The sequence below is a fragment of the Typopeltis vanoorti genome, chromosome 11 (genome assembly GCF_054136105.1).
Source record: "Typopeltis vanoorti isolate ZY-2024b chromosome 11, IOZ_Tvanoo_1.0, whole genome shotgun sequence".
In the NCBI taxonomy this organism is placed as follows: Eukaryota; Metazoa; Arthropoda; class Arachnida; order Uropygi; family Thelyphonidae; genus Typopeltis; species Typopeltis vanoorti.
This window is the reverse complement of record NC_143559.1, coordinates 117,575,406-117,595,853: the sequence shown is the minus strand read 5'-3', so window position 1 is coordinate 117,595,853 and position 20,448 is coordinate 117,575,406.

Sequence of the window (20,448 nt, the reverse complement as noted above, 5' to 3'; positions counted from 1 at the left end):
GGAATAGTGAGAATAGTCTAGTAAATTTAAATGTTACCAAAACACAGTTCCTGTTTCATTTCTCATGTCTTGTTTTACTTCCCCTTACTTTTAAAAATATCCATATCTATAGTCTAGATTAGATTTCTCTTCTTGGACTGGTTACACCTGTAACTTTTCCTGACACAAACATATCACATCCATCCATCCATAGTCTCCAGAAAATTTGGTGTCCTCTTTCATGCACAATACTACTTCTCGCCTGTACAACTTCTAACACTCTGAATCCCAACCCTTCTACCCAACCTTAGAATATTGCTCTTACATTGGGATAGGGACCAAAAGTCCTAAAAGTACTTGATGTTGTCTGGAAGAGAGCAGTCTGCTCTTAATAGATGACCCCCTCCCTCTTCCCTATCCAATATACACACTGATGCATTCCAGTTGCTTTCTCATAGAACCTCTCTTTCTGTATTATGCATTTTCTCTAGGTATTTTCATGGCTGCTGCTGCTTCACCAAACTGTCACTGTTTTTTTTTTTTTTTTTTTTTCAATTTTCTGTAAGCATGTAAAACAAGCAGTTGGTAGTAAAGATTCATAACATTTTAGCTTCAAACTTATCAAATTAATTTCTGTTTTCATCTCATCTATTGTATTCTTTGATACAACTTTCCTTTCACCATTTAACCCCACCCCCCCAAAGATTACGACCTTCAGCAACCTCTTATATATAAATGTATTGCTTAGGAACCAATCTAGGTAACTCGAAGGATGCTTCTACATAGACTTTGCATTCCATAAAAGTATATAGACTTTGCATTCCAGAGAGCCACCCAAAGCTTCTGACTTAATGTCCAATCCTCACCTCCTCATGGTGCACTCTATTAGTGGGTTGGATTTATCTGACCAATTGCATTCTGTATTGGCTTAAACAAAAAGACAGTGATGATACAAAAAGATGAAATGTCATGCTGACTAGGACATTGTCTGGTTAAGCAAGGCTCTATTTGTTTCCATCAGTGTGCCAATGCAAACAGCAAAAAAAAAAAAAAAAAATCAGAACTGGAACAAACTCAACATTTGCAAAAACTTCAAGGCAGCACCATCAACATAAGAAGTATCAAGAAGAATTGGCAAAAAAATTAGAGAAGTGTCACATTGACAATTGGTGTTACTGGAAAAAAAAAAAAAGATGAAAACAGATGAGATTCTTCTAACTAACAGTTACAAGTACAAGAAGTTATATTTAGGCAATAATAATCATGGAAAGGAAAGAGTTGATTTGTATTCAACACTAAGCAATGAAGATAATATTGAATGACTGACATATTCAAGTGATGTTGGCAAATATAAAAATGAGGAATTGGACAATGAGTCATGTTTATGCCATTAGTCATTAGCAGGTTCTAATGAGAAGGGAATGAATTTTTTGAATCATTAAGAACGTAGTTGACAATTTGGTTGTTGCTTTAGATATGAACAACATAGAAGGAAATGAATACCAGACAGAAATGTTTTGGGAAAATTTGGAGAAAAGGGCATATAATAAACACCTGCTGGATTTCTGTTCAGGACATAGACTATCTCATTACTAATTCCTGTTCCAACATTAAGATATTCACAAATTCACATGGAGAGAGGACAAAAAGAAGTATGGTTATGTTTTTATTGATAGTAATACCTGCACACCGGTTCAGTATGCAAGAATATACAGAGGTTTTGAAATAGGAAGTGAACACCATTTAGTTTGGAGTAGGATAAAAATGAATATATTGAAAAGAAAACTAAGAAAGTTATAAAAATGACTAAGGTCAAGCAGCTGTAGGAGAACTGTAGTCTCAAAAATACAAATGTTATTGGAGAGGAATGAAAGTTTGAAAACATGAATCAAACCCTGGAGACTCTTTTGCAGATCCTTGGGAAAACATTGATTCAGCCAGAATGTCATATGATGAAGTTGCTTGGAAAAATAGAAAAATCACTGTATAGTGCACTCACAAAGTTAGAGACAGTCCTGGAAAGCAAAAAAAACATATCAAAAATACCTAGCGAGTAAGTCAGCATATTCTCTGAGCGAATACAGACAGAAACGTAAAAAAGCAAAACAATATGTTAAAGTATGTAAACAACAGTAATTGGAGGACTTTGGTAAGAATATAGACTATAAATATCTGGAAGAAGGCAAAATGTTTTGAGGCTGTTGAAAAAACTTAGAAATGTAAGAAAGTGTACTATAAAAGGATTAGAGAATGATAAAAGGTGTGACATAAAAAGACAATAGACAAAATCAGTTCTTGAGGTAGAAATTTATGAAAAATCAGAAATGCTCAAATATGGGGATATAAAAGTATTATAGTGGTTGTACTGTATATTTCAGAAGGTCAAACAGCTGATTAAAACTTTCATAGTAACTACCTATCTATAAAAAGTGAAAACAGAATTTGGGAACTTGCAATATCCTTAACAGTATGCTCCATCTGAGATTTATGCAAGATATTTGAGATGAGGCTAAGAATAAATTATGGAATAGGAACTTGGACAATAATCTTACTACAGGCCAAATAGGTATTGTGTAAGTCTGATTTTAATGTTAATACAAATAGTTGCAAAATCTTGAAAGTATAACAAAGGTCTGTATTTAAATTGTTTAAAACACTACAATCATATGTAAATTGGGCGTTTTTATTATTGTGTGACACCTCCAGGGAGTCCAAGGACTCGTCGAGGGAGGCCATCTACTCTGCAACTCTACCACCAACCGTAATTACCTTCATCATCTACACCAATGCCATCTACCACTGACCACCACCACTAGTATTTTTACAGACAATCACAAACATCCATGCCCATGACGGGATTCGAACCCGCTGCCTTTTGGCTGGAGAGTGGATATGCTAACCACTCAGCCAAACTGGCTGGCATATTATATCAAATAAAACATATTCTGTAAGCTGTAAAAGAGCAGTTAAAATTGAAGGGATTTTGGTAAATGGCTTGATGTAAAATGAGATAGAAGACAATGGTGCACACTGTTTCCAATGTTATTCATTGTTTACATGAATCGTATTATGAAGGAAAGTTTAAAACTAGAAATCAAAATTGAATATGTTAATCTCAGTGTTTGCATTTTCAATTTAATTCAGATGATGTCATATTCCTAATCAAATACAAGTGTGCAAGATGTGTTACCTAAAATGAACTATTATAATAAATTTATTCTGAAATTCAGCAATACAAAGACTGGAAATAGACAGGAATATGAAAACATTGAAGGAGAACCTATAGAATATTTCAGTTTTTTGGCACAATTTTTAGTGCAGGTGGCAAATTAAATATGGAAATAGACAACAGAATGACCAAAATCTGGTATGATGGTCATTCTGTTCTTGATATTGAATTTGCCCACCTCACTGTTCTTGATATTGAATGTCAGGCAATATCAAGAACAGTGAGGTGGGCAAATATTAGAAGGGGGAACTGGGCAATGAGACTTATTTATGCATATGGCCCCACAGAAGGTTCTACCAAGGAAAAAATTAAGGCATTTTTTGAGGTATTAGAGAAGACAGCTGGCACGATGAAAAAGGAAAATTGGTCCTTCTTGGAGATATAAACAGCAGAGGGAATTACTACGAGATAGAAATATTTTGAAGAAAAGCACACATCTAATAATGGTAAATGCCCGCTGGATTTCTGTTTAGGATGTGGATTAACACTATGTTACAAGATAAAAATGTGCACAAATATACATTGAGAGAAGATGCAAGAAATAAATCAAGTCTCATTGACTATGTTATAGTTGATATACTGATGTTTTCCCACTGGTTCAGGACAAAACATTATATAGAGGATTTGAAATAGTAAGTGATCACTATCTCGTTTTGAGCAGGGTAAAATTGAATTTCATATTGAAAAGATTGTGTAAGTTTTAAAACGAATCAAAGTTATGCAACTTTCAAAGGCGAACTGTACACAAACGTCGCTGAACAAAAAATGAGAGTTTGAAAACAAGAACCAATGAAGTTTCAATGGCAAACAATGAAGACATTAATTGTTTCAGTCAGAGGCATATGGTGAGGTTGTCAGAAAAATCAGAACTCCATGGTGGACTCAGGAAGTTAAAGAGGCACTCAATGAAAAGAAGACAGCATATAGTGAAACTGGTAAGGTAGGGTGTTAGCTGAATAAATTTATATGCAATAAGAGAAAAATTAGTCAAAACACTAAATTAGCTGTATACAGGATACTGTTCAAAACAATTTCAACTTATGGATCTGAGAGCTGGGTTAGAAATAATACACTTGATCAAAAACTGGATATCTCTGATATGAGAGTTCCTAGAAAGATTAGTGAAATCAACAGATAGCATCAATTGCAGTGTCAAAAATGAGATATTAGGAAAGAACTTGCCATTGTTAGCATTCAGTACTGTGTTAGTAGAGCTAAGCTCAGGTGGTATGTTCAATTAAATAGAATGGGTGAGGAAAGATTAGCAAATAAAGCATTCTTTGCCAGGTTGGCAAAACAAAGAAAAAAAAGACCTAGAGGAAGATCTATGTCTTGGTCTTCCTCTGGATCTTTTTCCTTATTTTGTTAATCTTTCCTCTTCCATTCTGTTTAAGCTGTTGGGATTGATACAATTAAAAGTGCCTTAAAACACAAATATAAGATAGGATAACATTGGAGTCTTGACAGATAATAGATTAATTTGGAAGAAAATTGTTGATCAGAAGTTATTAATAGTGTAACTTGTTCGCATAGTACTATCATGATTAATCTGTACAGGATATCAGGAATTTGATGATGATGATATATGATGGGGATCAATTTAATAGCTATATATAAAATAAGAGAGAACATTGAACTAGCTATATATATAGCTATATATATATATAAAACTGCATTTAAGCTAGTTTTAATTATCTGAGAGCTGGGTTAAAGATAGTTGATCAGAGACTTGAGATCATGGATTAGAGGCTTCTGAGAAAAATTGATATATGTGTGGGGTTGGGACATGAACCTACAACAACGTCAGAATCATATTAAAAATGAAAATATCACAAAGGAACTTGATATTGTTGCCATTCAAGAATGAGTGTGCAGAGTTAATCTCAGGTTGTGTGGTATGGTCACTTAAACAGAGTGAAGAGCAGAGAAAGTGTTTGATGGCAGGAAGAAGACCAAGATATAGGTGGACTGATTTAAAAATGTATTAGAAGATAAAAATATAAGATCTTACAATATTGAAGTCATGAAAGATAATTTTTTAATTTGGAAGAAAATTATCAATAGGAAAGTTAGTAATAATGAAAATCATGTATTATTATTGTGGTATCTACCCTTTACATCTGTTGAGTGAACTATAGTTTACTCTCACTATAGCAAACTACTGAAAAGTTCTCATCACACCCATAATATAAATGCTTTGCCAAAAGAAATCATTTTTTGCAAACTATTCACTTTAACATACTGCTTCCTGTAGTCCCTGCAAGTTTGCTATAGTAAATGTTGACTTTATCAGAAATTTGATTATGATATATATATATATATATCAGAAATTTGATTAAGATATATATATATATATATATATATTCATACACACACACACACACCTCCCTAATGGCTCTCAACCAGTTAACACAAACTGATTGATAGTTTGATCTGTTATGTGTAGTATTATCCTCCACTTTTCAGGATGATGATAAAAAAAAAAAAAAAGTAAATATATATATATAATATATAGAAACATTTAAGTTACTCAAAGGTTTTATGGGATTAATGAAGGGGAAATGTTCCAGCACTTGGCTAGAGTCATAGAACAAGAGGTCTCTGACAGTTAGGTAAGAGTGTGGTTAGCAAGAACATGAGGACTAGATTTTTTGCTTGGAGAGTGGTGAGTGAATGGATTAGTTTGGGTGTCCCATGATGAGTCTTAGGACTCCATGGAGGTACCTGTGCAATAATAATAATAATAATACACACAAACTCCCTAATGGCTATCAACCAGCCATCAAAAACTGATTGAAAGTTTGATCTGGTATATGCTGATATTATCTTCCTCTTTTCAGGAACTATCCCTGTTGCAAGACCTACCTTGAACATTCATCCCAAGCATACTGTTTCTTTCTATGATGCTTATTTTCTCAAACTCCTCCTATTCATCAATGTGCAGTCTTTCATCTTCTTTCACCCTCATTCTGATAAGCTTCCACTTTATTCAGAATAAGACTCTACCAAATATTTGTTAAACATTTCTGCTGTATCTTTTTGCTGACCACACCATCAGGCCATTTTATCTCTTTTATTGTTTATTATTTTGTTGCATCATTCTGTTTAATCCTCTTGTCTTGCAAATGCAAATATATATTGCTACTTTTCATTGGTTGTAACTAATTCTAAATGATATTAATCCCTTTCCTGCTTATTTCTTCATGAAATGATACGCTTTAGAGCTGCTTCCAAACTTGTCATAATCTTCTGATTTGAATTTTTTTTTTAATTTAATTTTTTAATTATTTTTTATTTCTATGACCAGGCTATATAATTTGAATCTCAGAACAGGAAAGATTCCACAGGAATGGAAGGAATGTATGGTAACTTCATTGTGGTACAAAGAGTGGTACAAAGACCGATCCAACTATCGACCAATCAGTATCTCAGGAGCAGTGGTGAAGATTTTGGAAAAATTGGTTAGGGCTCGCATTCAGAAATAAGTTGACAGTTAATCTCTACTTTGCAATGAACAACATGGGTTTACTAAGGGAAGATCATGTTTTAGCAACTTGCTCACGTTCTATAATAATGTTACGACTGAACTAGACAAAGGAAAGGATACACCATGATACTTTTTGGATTTTGCTAAGGCTTTTGACAGAAAATACAGCATGGACGACTGTTGCATAAATTGGAGAATATGGGTTTAAATTATAAAATATTAGCGTGGATAAGAGGATGGCTGACTGATAGATATCAAAAAGTAGTATGTATGGGGGATGTTAGTCTGCAAGAATTAAGGTGACTAGTGGTGTACCACAAGGATCAGTTCTTGGTCCACTTTTATTCAATCTGTATATTAATGATATTGGGTGGGATTTGACAGGTGACATACAGCTATTTACTGATGAGGCAAAGATAAGTAGGGTAATCAGGAATGCTGCTGTTATGTAGTACTTGCAGGATAATTTGAATAGGCTGGAATTGTGGGCATGGAAAAATGGATGTCAGTAAATGCAAAGTCATGCACTTTGGCATGATTAGATATCCAATATCATATTATATTTGTGGGATTATGCTAGAAGAAACTGATCAGGCTAGGGATCTTGGGATGTTAGTATATAGCAAGTTCAAATTCAGGGACCATGTAGCAAAAATTGCAAATACAACTTAAAAGATAATTGCAATCTGAAACGATTTATATGTAAAGATAAGGATGTCATTTTGTCTCTTTACAAGGCCTTGATGAGACCTCACTTGGACTATTGTGTACAAGTCTGGTCTTCTGGTTTTCATTTTGATTCTGATACAGTGGAGAGATTGCAAAAGAGAGTGTTAAAAATGATATCAGGTTTGTGGAATACTGAATCTGAAAACCGATTGAGAATTTGTAGACTGCAGATACTAGCCAACAGGAGGAAGAAGGGTGATATGATTGAGACTTACAAACTTCTGAAAGGGTCATACAGGATTTCATTTTATGGAGTTTGGGGAAAGGACAAGAGGGCATCCTTGGAAGCTAGGAATGAATGCTGCTAAGAAGGGAGTGAGGGCTAGATATTTCTCTCAGAATGTGGTGCATGATTGGAATGGATTGCCATTGGATGTTGTTGTGTGTGCAAGCAGTGTGTATGAATTCAAGAATAAGTATGATAGCAGGTGCTTGTAGTACGTGGCCTCCCTCAATGCGTCCCTAACTTCCTGGAAGTCTCTCTTAATAATAATGTCAAAACTATGTGCCCACTCTCATCTGCAGGTAGTATGGAAATACAGTTTCCTGTTTCAGACTGTGTTAACGTAGCAAAAACATCACATAACAGCCACACTCCACTCACTCCAGGTTGCTTCTTGTAGTCTTTCAGTTCATCATTCCCAAGCCTATAGTAGCAGGTCGGTAAGTACTGTATCTGTTTACCTTGCCTTTAAAGTATAGGGTAATCAGGAATGAATTTTTTCATATTTATCTCCTTGGTTCTCTACTCAGAGCAGAAAATCAAGATGATAATGACAACATTTGATAGCAATCAGAGCAAGGGATATTTTAAATGCTCAACTAAATAAATGCTATCTAATCATCTGCTTGCATTCTGGCCATCTGGAAATAAAACTAAGGATTGTGCCAACTTGAGAAGAACATTATCCATGAGAATACATATGGAAGAGTTAAAACAGAATTAATTGTGAAAAAGTGAATCTGTGAAGGAGGGGTAATCAATGAATCAGATTGAATGACATCAATGATTCTTGGAGAGTTTTAAATGCATCACCCTAAATGTATGAACAGTATTCCAAAGTCATGTGGATTTGGAATTTATACAGCATCCATTAGTTGTACAGGTGAGAAGTAGTGTCATAAGTGGAAAAAAGTATCTAGTTTTGGAGGATAGAAAAGCTATGAAATGAGATGTGTTTGTGCCAAGAAAAGGCTAGAGATGCAAGTCATTTCAAGAAGAGATATCTGATGTTACCTGGAGATTCAGATGTTATTCAAGGGAAAGTGAAATGAGATAATTCTTATGAGAAATAAGGCAGGACTGTGTTTTGGTAGCACTGAAGTTCACAAGGTTATCCTCTCCACTAAAGAGTAGGCTGGAAATCAGAGTTTATGACATTGGATACAGAAGATTGTGAAGGATTGGGCATTGCAAGGATTGTCAAAAAAAATGGAGTGTACTGTCATCAGTAAAGCTATGGATATATTTTGAGAACCGAGAGAAAGTCATTTATAATATAGGAGAAAGAGAGTGAAATTTACAGCCCTGAATCAATTTTTTTGCCATTACTTGAGATTTTTTTTTTTATGTGGCTCCAACCCACGAAAGGTTTATTTTGTAAAACTATAGTACATTCATACTGTAAGTGAGCTAAGGGTTTTTCACTATTTTTTGACTAATTTTATATTTTTTGTATTTTTATTCATTTTTTACTGTCTGGAAGTCCTGCTCAAGAGACCAACCATGAAACTTTTACAAGCCACTGCAGGCCTCCAATGAATGGTAGGGAGGGGGTCACACTGGCTTATTAGTGTGTTCAGCAGTAACCAACTAATCTTTTTATGCAGCTACTTTAGCCACTTTTGAAGTATGCCACTGGACTTGACTCTTATCCACCATCACCTTTAATGTGGAATCCACCAGTGTAAAGTTATGCATTTAGGATACAAAGATTACAAGCTGGGTACCGCATTGAAGGAATGGTACTCCAGTAAATTGTGAAGCCAGGAATTTGGGGTAGTACTAGTTAGTGAGTTGAAGTTTAGAGGACACATTGCTAAAATAGCCAGGGTAGCTCACAGAATTACTTGCTTATTGAAGAACACTAATAAACAGAGATAAGGGATGTTGAAAGTTTATTTTTCACTTGGTTAGACTATAATAAATTTAGTTTAATCCTTTATCCAAGTGTGAGCAAACAAAGTTTGTGCCTAAAAGTATCTTCAGGACTGGGGTAAGGTATTACAACACTGGGCAACTCGTTGCAAAGGTGGAGCAAGCTAACATCACTCCTATCTCAGTATCTCCCATAATGCAAAACACATCTCCTTGCAGATATGTATAATGTTATGCATTAAGGGAAGGGCCACTACCCAGACTAGTTTCGACCTTTATTGAGGTCTCTTCAGTGGGAGCCAGGCCCAAGTGGAGATACCAGGCAGAAGCATTAGCAAGGTCACCTCTACCTATAAGGGAGGTATCATTCCTCTTTATAAAGACTTGATACAACCACATTTGGATTTCTGTGCTTATGTCTAGTCACCTGAGTTTCTTGAGGATGATGAAGTGGTGGAGAGGATCCAGAGATTAGTGACGAAGATGGTGAGTGATCTGTGGAATGCTCCCTATGAGGAGAGAGAGAGTTTGGATTGCAAAAGTTGGTTGACAGATTTAAAAAAGCTGGGGGGGGGGGTATGACAAGCATTTATGTTACTTAAAAGATTTTATTTTATAGGATTGATGCAAGGGAAATATTTCAACACTTGGCTAGAGGAAACAGGACAAGAGATCATGCCTGGAAATTGGGTAAGAGTGGTAAGCAAGGGCATGAGAACTATTTTTTTTCCTTAGACAGTGGTGACTGAATGAAGTGGGTTGCCTAAGGTAGTTATAGGTGCTTTGTCTGTTAATAGTTTTGAGAAGTATGTTAGATTATATTGATAGTTTGGGTGTCCCACAATGAGTCTTAGGAATCCATGGAGGTGACCATGCAATAATGATAATAGTGCAGAGAATCTTTGCATAGACTATAACTGAAAGTGAAATCAGGTTTCATTTTTCTACGTGAATTCTTGGTCTCATTTTTTTTAATGTAAAATTTGTGAAAGGAAATAAACCTATAGTATATTACTATTCGTACTAGTCATCAAAGATAAGATACACAGGTGGCTAGGTTCTTCATCCTGAAACAGAAAAACTAATCATAGAATACATGCAAATAAGTTGGGCTTCATATATGCTTTGGCCATGTTGTAGTTATCAGCCCATTACATCTCATTGCTGGGCAAAAGTTTCCCAAATGTTTGCTCTCATAGTCTGTCTTCATACAGATTCCTGAGCTATTGGATCACCTTTATTGATTGGAATATAAAATTCCTTTCTTTGCAAAATGCTGCTTCAAATTTTGCTGTAAATAGCTTGGATTAGTCTGATTATATTTAAGATTTATATGTTGTTCCAGTAGAGCATCATTGAGTCAAATACTGGGATAAAGTTCTGAAAGCAGTCTACTGGAACAAGATATAAATCTTAAATGTAATCAGACCAATCCAAGCTATTTCTTCTTTTTCTTCTTCTTGCTTTTTGCTTCAACTTGTTGCATTTCCAAAAAGCAATGTACAGCAATTTTTATGCTCATATTTTTCAGTAATTTGAGTAATTGAAGTTATATATATATAATATAATCTTCCTTTTTATATCGTTTCTATATCCTGCTTGATGCTAGATCTGCTATGATTATGCAACTGCGAGAAACCCCAACTGGCTTGTCACAGTCTGGCATTGGTGGGGGGGGGGGGGGGTTGACTCTACAAGTGTGTGTTCATGGGGTAGTTTGGCTGCTTTGGTTGACAAAAAATCCGAGTTTCCAGGTGGGGGAAAAAACCTCCTTCCGTATGAGACTGACTAACTCACCTTTAGTTGAAAGAGACCTTCCTCATGTCTTGGATGCAAATGGAATCCAGATTTTTCCAACCAAAGGGCTTTTTCTATACTAACTGAGCTATGGAGTCTCTAATATAATAAAATATAATATATATAATATAATATGACTGTAGAAGTGTGTTCACAGGCTGGTTTGCCTGTTTGAGGAGACAAAAAACCCTAGCTTCCAGGTGAAAAAAATATAATAATATTATATATATATATGTGTGTGTGTAATGAGGTGCAACAGTCACACAGCTCACCCCCCAGTACAGCAGTGGGGCAGTTCAACCCATTTCCACATGCACCATGCAGTGTACCTTGCTTTATGTGAAGTTCTGCAGCCGGAGATGGAAGAGGGTCATCTAGAGCAATGAGTCCCATTTCTAACTGCACCATGCTGATTGCATTTAGTGTAAACAGCATGAAGCACTATTCCCTTGTTGCACAGCTGATGTTCAACAGGAAAGTAGGGAAAGTTAGTGAACAGAGAAGTTATGTCCAAGTTAGCCATGATTTCATCTTCATTAACTTGATAAAGGATGATGACTTGCCTGAAAAATGTTTTAGGTATTTGGCAAGATATTTTGAAAGGTTTTACATCGGAGAATTGATACCTTCTACAATTGAGCGTAATGGTGTGTTCTCTTTATGGATTTTAGGAACACCATATATGCGAGGAATTAACGGATGGAGAGAGGTTAGAGATAAGCGAACGTTTTGGAATAATTCAGTTGTTTTTAATAAGTTGTTTGTACAATTTTGAAGTTGACGAGTTGGATCTCTCTCGAGTATTGAGTAGGTATCATTATGTACTAATTCAAGCATTTTATTCTGGTAATCTTCAGAGTTGAGGATGATTGTTGCATTGCGTTTATCCGCAGGAAGGATAATTATATCTCTGTTGTTTTTTAAACTTTTAATAGCTTTGCGTTCTGTGGAAGTAATGTTATCTCTAGGTGGTTTTGCGTTATTGATAATAAAGATTGATTCAATACGTAGAAGCTTTGCATTTGTGGAGGGAGAAAAGAAGTAGCTTTTTCTATTTTTGTAAGTAGTGTTTCCTTTGGAATAAATTTTGGAGAAGGAATAAAGTTTAGACCTTTACTAAGGATGCTTTTTTCTACATCTGAAAGTATATAAGAAGATTTGTTGATAATGACTTTGTCGATATTGATGTGTGGTTTTGAGAAGTTCCTATTATTTTGTATTCTTTTTAATGTTTTAAATTTACTTATAAGATTTACTTTGTTATTATATTGTATTGTGGCTGCTTGAGATTCACAGTATGTATTAAAGGTATGCCGAATTTCACTATCTAGAGATTCTTCCATTTTCTCCGCTATAGTTCTTTTTTTATCGAAAAGAAATGCGAGAGTCCATTTAGTGTCCGAGATTCTTTCAGACAGTAGGTCCAATTTAGCTTTATGATAGATTCTCCTCACACGTTCAGTTGTTATATTTTCTTTAAAGCACAAATTTAGGAAAGACAGTGTGAAATTTGCAACGTTTCAAGAAGACCAACCTGTTGATGCTCAGTCCAATCCTCTTCAGAATCTTGTTGAAGTTTCTTTTATTATTAATAATAGAAGCCTCGTCATGAAGGTTATAGATGAAAGAATGATCATTAACTCGGTTAACATACATTTTTTTATAAAGAATTGAATGACTAGAACCGAGATTTAAGTAAAAAGGTTTAATATAAAAACACGACTAGTTTCGGCTCGTAACAGCCTTCATCAGGTGACATTATAAAAGAAAGAAAAAAACACTAAAACACTGAAGCTTAAATAAACTATGAACATCATAGAGAATCTCTATACATAATTGACATTAAATCGTGGTTGTATTTAAAGCTGTTCTTTCGTTAGTTGTATTGTTGGGAAAGTGCGTGCAAGTAGCATCTCGTGAACGCCAGTACATGATTACAGCTGAATGCAATCTGGGAGGTTGTAGCTCAAGTTATTATTTAGATGAATTTTTATCAACAAATCTTCTTATATACTTTCAGATGCAGAAAAAACCATCCTTATTAAAGATCTAAACTTTATTCCTTCCCCAAAATTTATACCAAAGGAGACACTACTTACAAAAATAGAAAAAGCTACTTCTTTTCTCCCTCCACAAGATGCAAAACTTCTACGTATTGAATCAAACTTTATTACCAATAACGCAAAATCACCTGCAGATAGCATTACTTCCACAGAACGCAAAGCTATTAAAAGTTTAAAAAACAACAGAGATATAATTATCCTTCCTGCGGATAAAGGCAATGCAACAATCATCCTCAACTCTGAAGATTACCAGAATAAAATGCTTGAATTAATACATAATGATACCTACTCAATACTCGAGAGAGATCCAACTCGTCAACTTCAAAATCGTACAAACAACTTATTAAAAACAACAACTGAATAATCCCGAAACGTTCGCTTATCTCTGCGCTCTCTCCGTCCGTTAATTCCTCACATATATGGTGTTCCTAAAATCCATAAAGAGAACACACCACTACGCTCAATTGTCGAAGGTATCAATTCTCCGACGTAAAACCTTTCAAAATATCTTGCCAAATACCTAAAACATTTTTCAGGCAAGTCATCATCCTTTATCAAGAACACTACAGAATTTGTTTCATACATCAAGGATATTACAGTTAATGAAGATGAAATCATGGCTAGCTTGGACATAACTTCTCTGTTCACTAATGTCCCAACAGATGAAGTCCTAACATTACTCAAGGACAAGTTATCCAAAAAAAAATGTTAGCCTTGCTCACACATTCATCAGATCTGGTTACTTCAAATTTCAAGATATTATATACAAGCAAAATCATGGACTAGCTATGGGTAATTCTTTATCTCCTGTACCCGCAAATATTTACTTAGAGGATTTTGAAACCAAGGCTATCTCTTCCTTTATTTTAACACCTGAAGTTTGGAAACGCTATGTAGATGATGTCTTCATTATTTGGAGCTATGGACATGATTCCCTTATGGTTTTCCTCGAACATCTCAATAGCCGACATCAAAGTATTAAGTTTACTGCCGAGCTTGAAACGGATAATTCCTTGCCTTTTCTTGATGTCAAACTGACTCGCTCTTCTGGTAAACTCAAAATATCGATGTATAGAAAGCCCACACATACCAACAGATATCTGCATAGTCAGTCCCATCACTTCCCTCCTCATAAGCTTGAAATAATTTCCACCTTAGGACATAGAGTCCATTCTCTTCTGGATGACCCAAATAAACTGTTGAGAGGCAATTACAGGGTTGACACTGGGAAGTTCTTTCACTTGGTGGAACAGCGAGAAGGAGCAATGATGACAACGGGCCCTCCCTGGAGGTTACAAAAGGAAGCTGTCAGCAAGAGGGTGAGGAATGGTTTCTTTCCATGGAGGGTGGTTGAACCTTGGAATCTATTGCCTGAATGAGTGGAGAGCAAGAACGTTCAATGATTTCAAGGAGTGGTATGATAGACTTTGTGTTTCCTAGGAAGGACCTCCCACGATCAATCTCTTGACTCCGTGAAGGCCTGAATAATAATAATAAAAACTGGAGTTTCTGTGAGGAAAACCTGTTTGCCTATGTCAGAGATCGACTAACTCGGAACCAGTCAAAAGGCTTATAAAAAGTTACTCCAGTCAGCAACTCCACTTGAACTTAAGTCTAACTTCAGGCGTCTTAGCACAGAGGATTGGAGTGCCACTTTTACTGAACTACACAGGCCCTTAAAATTATATATATATATATATGATGCATTTCTTCAACACTAGCAACCGATCCACCAGGTCTGTAGGAACATTCTACTCTGTAATTAATCTTGTTAGATTCCACTTCATTATTTAATAGTAAATATAAATAAGCTAACACATTTTATTCTTTTATAGGAAGTAGACAAGGTCTTTAAACCTTATCTATTTTTTTGGAGACTGAGTGGGCAGTTCAATCTCCACCGGTAGCCAACCAGTGATAGCTGGCCAATATCTATCACCAATTATAAGGCTCACCAATGAAGAGACGAGCAAACAAACAAGTGTTGCCATCTCTTGGTACCTAACCCTAAGAGTAGCTCAGTGGAAGTATCGTTTGCATCCTCTGCACTAAAATAGACATAAGTTCAAGTCTGGTCGCCGACTGGAAGAACTTTTTCTAAGCCTTTCTTTGACTTGTTCCCTAGTTAGTCGATCTCTGGACCGGCAAGTGGATTTTTTCTCTCAGAAACTCGGGTTTTTCATCCCATAAACTCAAGAAAATCAAACCATAGAACACACATTATTTCAAACAGTAACATATACTGTTAGGGTTAGGTACCAAGAGATGGCAGCACTTGTTTGCTCGTCTCTTCATCGGTGAGCCTTATAATTAGTGATAGATATGGGCCAGCTATCTCTTATTGGCTACTGATCAGTGATGGCTGGGGAAGTTTTAAGTGGCGGTGCTGCCTATACAAAATTTTTTAAAAAATTAATTATTATTTTTTAAATTTTGTATTGGCAGCGCCCCCACTTAAAATTTCACTGGTCACCACTGCTACTGATGGAGATTGAACTTCCCACTCAGTCTCCAAAAAAAAAGCTAGATGGGGTTTAAAGGCTTCTCATACTACCTATAAGGAAATAAAAGGTGTTCGCTTTTATTTTATTTTATGTATTTAATAGTTAAATTATTAAATAATAATTAAATAGTACCTAATTCTCATGGCAGATGGTGGTGAGATGTTGCAATGAGGTATATTCCTGTGTATAGGCTTTCTCTATACTGAACAGTAGTTTATTCTGAGAACCCACAGGAATATTGCAAGAATTACTTTAATCAAACACCGCAATATTATTCGAACACTGCATCAACAAAACATTTTCCCAATAACAGCACAAATCGTTCGAACAGAAAGGCGACATGTTTATGGACTCATCAGTGTTGACTCTTTCAACCAATGTATTCATTTCATAGAATCATTCAAGAAGCAGACTTTGATCAGCTCTCATATAAGATCATCATTTTGACTATGCTATGCAGAATATGTTTTAATCACATGGCACCCCTATTCGGCAGAACTAGTAGAGGATTTTATCACTTAAAAACTATCATTATACATAAAGTTTATTCTCAGAATAATACCCTGTATTTTCGTCACAGCATCCTGGATATTTCTAAACAGAATAGACTCTACATAGCATACTGAACACATAGAAAGATATATTGATCGATTGTTCCAAATAACAGCCAACAGCTAATGCCATGAAGTTAGTGGATTATTTCTGTAAATTACGTACGTTCTTCTAAATTTTGAGGGGTGGAGATAGAATGAGCCCTGCCAGAAAGATACCACCATACATCTCCCACCGCAATCATCCATAAAAACCTTGCAGGACAGCATACATCTCCTGTAGCACAGAAAAAAAGAAATCCTAGGACTTAAACACTTACACCTTATATGATCACAAAATGAGTATAGGCAATTAGCAAAAAATTATAAACAAAACATTATTCTAATGAAACTAATATTAACAAGAATACGGAAGAGCCGTATCGCTCCCGTAATCCAATACGCGACACACATGATTTTAACGATATTACGAAAACAAAGAAAAAAATGATGTTCTTTCCTTTAAACAGATATCAGTCTCTTTTGTTCTCTAAAACTTTCCAATACACTACTTAAAAAGTCAAGGACAGTCGCAAGTTCAGCCACTGATGATTGCTGAGGGTGTAGACCAGCTGCCCGCTTCCAAAACTTGGTTAGGATTATATATGCTTCGTTTACACGATTATTATTTGACACCTTTTATTATAAGAGTTTGGAGCAGTGCTGACTCATGTTCTTAGTTGTATAACACTAATCCAGAAAAGTATCTTTCATTTTAAGGATTCTTGACATTCTTTTCAGGGAGTAAGACCATAAAGTTTCTTAGAACTTACAACCTTGCTCATTTGTCCCAACTCAGTTCTCCAGTGTACGTTCATATGTATAGAAGAAAACAATGGATTCCACATAACAGTTACTAAAAGCAAAAGCACTACTTAGCAATTTATGCAGTGCAGATAATAGGAAGAAATGTCATGTGGCAAAGCCACGAGCAAATCCTTTTGCAGTTTTTACTAATTTCAATAATTTGGTGCATACAGGCCAAGAAGAAACTGCATTTTTCTCTTGAGATCCTTCCATGTTACACAGTGAAAGAACCTAGAGTAAGCCAAGACATAGTCGGTCAGTGTGAATACATAAAAATCGTGAATGCATAAATGGACGGAGGTTTCATTTCCCAACAGAATCCTTTGAAATTTGTTTGTATGAACCACGAAGAATGCAGCACATCTTTGTAAATCCTCGCATGTTCTTCATTTGTAAAAATGAAAAAAAAAAAAAATACAGGCAGCAGTCTAGTAGTCCTAACGTTTTTGGAAGGCAGCAAGTACCTACTCGCTAACTTTCATCGGCTCATTTGAGTACATTTCCTATACTAATTAGTAGTTATTTGTATGTAGTTATGTGTGTTATACAAACGACTTTGTAGAGTTAAAAATTAGAAAATCCGAATTCCTTGATTCAGAAAACCGTACTAAAACTCTGAAAAAAAAAGACAATTTACTCTGGAACCAGATGGGAAAAAAAAGCCTAAAAATTCTTTCTCTCTCTATCGCTAATTGATGAGCTAACTGAACTAACAGCTATTCTTTCTTTCTTTCTTCATGCCTAATATTATGAAAGTCACTATAAATAAATATATTTAAATCACGAATACATAAAAAATAATAAATAAAAATTATAATAAAAAGATAAAATAAGAATGAAGAATTCTCTCTCTCTCTCTCTCTCTCGTATATTTGGTAACGTTTCATTATTCACCACTACATTTATGTTCAGAAGAGAGGGAGAGATTTCTAAATGTCAACAAAAAGTATCTTAAGTTTGATTCTAGTCACCGACTACAGGAACTTTTTCTAAGCCTTTTTTCGACTGATTCCCGAGTTATTTTTTCTCTGGAACGGCAGAAAGGATTTTTCTCTGGAAAACTCGGTTTTTTTGTAAAGTAAACTCAAGAAAATCGACCGTAGAATCCACAGTATTTCAGATATTAAAATTATTGTTAGGATTATGGACCACGAGACAGGTCCACTAGTTAGTCGTCTCTTCACTGTGTGCTCCTTTAATTAGTGATATCCAATCAGAAATAGCTGGCTCAAGGCCAACTATCTCTGATTGTCTACCAGTGATGATTGTGCTGCCCACTCAGTTTCCAAAAGTTGGAACTAAAACGGCCTCGCCTACTCTCTATGAGGGAATAAAAGGCATTAGCTAATTTTTGAAAACTATATTTAATATATAAAATATTCATTCTATTACAATGTTTTCCATCCTGATTGGCTGAGTGGATAGAGTATCAGCTATATAACCAGCAGGTTTGGGTTTGAGTTCTGCTGTTGTTCATGGATGTTTGTGATTTTCGTTATGAGGGAGATACATTTAATTGTTCTGTGTGAGACCACCTTTCCGCTTATTAGAGGCCTAAAGAGATTTCAAAAAGTTCCATATTTGGTCTCTAGATAGGATTTCCAGACAATTAAAAAATAAATGAAAAATACAAAACACAAAATTAATTTTAAAGTATTTTGTATCCACTCACAGTATGAATGTAATTTAGGTTTATAGAAGCATTTCGTGAGTGGGAAAAACATGCCCACCCACCCACACAGAAATGTTTATATTGTATACACAATGTATGCACAAACTGTTCAACACAAAACTCAGTAGACTGACCCATCTTTCAATGCTTCTGCAAATGATACATATGTTGATATTCTCTTGTTTAAGCGAGTTGAGGGAAAAAATTCACTGAAATTAATCTTTATTATTATTATTATGATAATTATTATAATTATAATAATAATAATAATAATAATAATAATAATAATTATTATTATTATTATTATTATTATTATTATTATTATTATTATTATTATTATTATTATTATTATTATTGAGGCCTGTGTAGCTCAGTGGAAGTGGTGCTTGCATCCTATGCACTAGGTCGCTCAAAGTTAGACTTAGGTTCACATCTAGTTGCCGACTCGGGGGAATATTTTCTAAGCCTATCTTCGACTGATTCCCGAGTTAGTCGATCACTGGCACGGGCAAGCGGGGTTTTTTCTTCCGGAACCGTAAACTGAAGAAAATCGACTGTAGTACCCACATTACTTCAGACAGTAACATATCCTGTTAGGGTTAGGTACCAAGAGATGGCAACATTTGTTTTCTGGTCACTTCATCGGTGGCCGCTTACAATTAGCGATTAGTCATGGGCCAGCTATCTCTGATTTGCTACTGGTGGAGATAGAACTGTCCACTCAGCAGTGGCGGCCGGTGAAAATTTTAAGTGGGGGTGCTGCATATAAAAAAAAAAAATTCTTAATCAGTAACGAATTTATTAATAAATAAATTTACATATTAAAAATATTTCAACCTCACCACGAACAAACACAGATGATAAAATTTTCGTATCAATAGCAATGACAAGCGCAAACGAATATCGGGGTTAGATTGCAGTGCATTTGTTTTGTGTAACGATAATTAAAAAATATAATTATTTTCATATTTTCAACAGCGACGCTCGTCATAATTCAGCCTTGTATCTATAATAAATAAATAATTATATGTTATTTTAACAAAATAAAATAAGTTTTACAAAAAATAGTTCACCTCACCAATAATAAACGTTTCATATCTCATAGAAATAACATGCAAGCTTATGATACACTGTACAAGCAGAGTGTATCTCATGACGTAACGTGCAATGACAAGTACAAACGAATGTCGGCGTTAGATCGTAGTGCATTTGTTTCGTAATGTAAAGCGTTAATCGAACAATTCCAATTATTAACTATTCAATCAATGTCGAAACATAAGCTGTAACCTTTAACATGTTGTATTGCATTTATATAATATTGTAAGCATCGTTATTATTTATAAACACAAACAAAATTTATTTTTTTCATTTTTTCCTTGGGGGTGCTGTAGTGTCGCAGCGCATATGTACGAGCCTCCACTGCCACTCAGTCATCAAAAGCTAGATGAGGTTAAAAGGCCTCGCCTACTCCCTATAAGGGAATAAAAAACATT